Genomic DNA, 1656 nt, shown 5'->3' with positions numbered 1-1656 from the left:
ACATAGGTTACATAGAGTAATAAAGGAATTAAGAATGAAATAAAGTGATGGATAACCAATGCTAATGGATGATGTAGAAGTTATCCATTCCAATGTTTATTGGAATGTTTTTATCTCACTATGAATTCAACCAATAAAGCCAAAAGTAATGCATTACATGGCTACCAAGTCAAAGATGAAAAGCATGATTAAATTGGTAGTTTAAAACACAAATGTCTACCAATGGTCATTCTTATTACTCCAAAATAAAGCAATTTAATATGTTAAATATTAATATTAAAATGCCAATAACCTAACAATCCCTTACTCATTTTGATATTTAGATAAGAGAGTATATCAGTTGAAGGAAGACTACTATGCATAATGAAGGTGTGCTCTGCATTGAACCTCCACTTAGTGAAACAATAACTTTTACTCCAGAGTCGTAGTGGTCTCAGACTTGAACTATGACTGCTTAAGGGAAATAAAATATCACTGCTCACACATAATAATCAAGATGTTGACATGAGCTTTAACAGCCAGCACGTTATGGCCATGTGCTATCCCGGTTTCATGATTGCATTTGAGAATAAACCTCATTCTCATAGGAAGCGACCTACTTCCACACATCACATAGGTGAAATCTGTCGAGAGTGCTCCTGTAAGATTAACACTCCACCCATACGGGCTACAGATATTCATTAAGAGTTTTATCAACTCAACCTTCACAATCTACAGGAAATAATGCACTTACATCATAGGGAGGGGAAAAAATAGTGCATTTTTCACAACAAGTCATCATATGATTAGTTTTTCCCCTTGAACCTGGTTATAGGATCTCTAGTCCCGAGGTTGAGTTTCCTCATATAAGACTCAAGGATTTGTAGGCTTTAATTCCATCCCCCTTGATGTGCTCCAGACCTTTTCTCTTGTTAAGGCCTTCGTAAGAGGATCTGCAAGATTATCACAAAATTTGACATAATCAACATTAATGGTATCATTTGTCAAATATGATCTTACATTACCATGTTTTCTTCTTATAGGTCTGGATTTACCGTTGTAATAACGATTTTGAGCTCTACCAACTGCAGCGGTGCTATCACAATGAATTAAAATAGGAGGAATTAATTTTTCAAAATAAGGAATTTGAAACAATAAATCTCTTAACCAATTTGCTTCCTCACTAGCTGAAGCTAAAGCAATTAGTTCAGTCTCCATGGTAGAATTAGCAATTATAGTTTGCTTTTTTGATCTCCAACAAACAGCACCACCACCTAAAGTAAAGACATAACCAGTGGTAGAATAGGAATCACCTGACAAAGTGTTCCAATCCGCATCACAAAAGCCTTCGAGTACAACATGATATTTTTTATAGAACAAACCACAATTTTTTGTTTCAATTAAATATCTCATAACTCTTGTTATAGCATGCCAATGTTCATTACTTGGCTTGCTTGTAAACATGTCAAGTACTCCTACTGCATATGCAGTATCAGGCCTAGTGCAATCAGTCACATATCTCAAACTTCCGATTATACTAGCATATTCCTTTTGATTTATTACATCATTTTCACTTTCAACAGGAAATAAGTGAACACTTGAATTCAAAAAGAGTAGCAACATGCTTGCAATCATGAAAGTTATATTTTTTCAAAATTTTCTCAACATAATGTGACT

The sequence above is a fragment of the Solanum pennellii genome, chromosome 12 (assembly GCF_001406875.1).
Source record: "Solanum pennellii chromosome 12, SPENNV200".
In the NCBI taxonomy this organism is placed as follows: Eukaryota; Viridiplantae; Streptophyta; class Magnoliopsida; order Solanales; family Solanaceae; genus Solanum; species Solanum pennellii.
Note: the sequence above shows the minus strand (reverse complement) of the source record.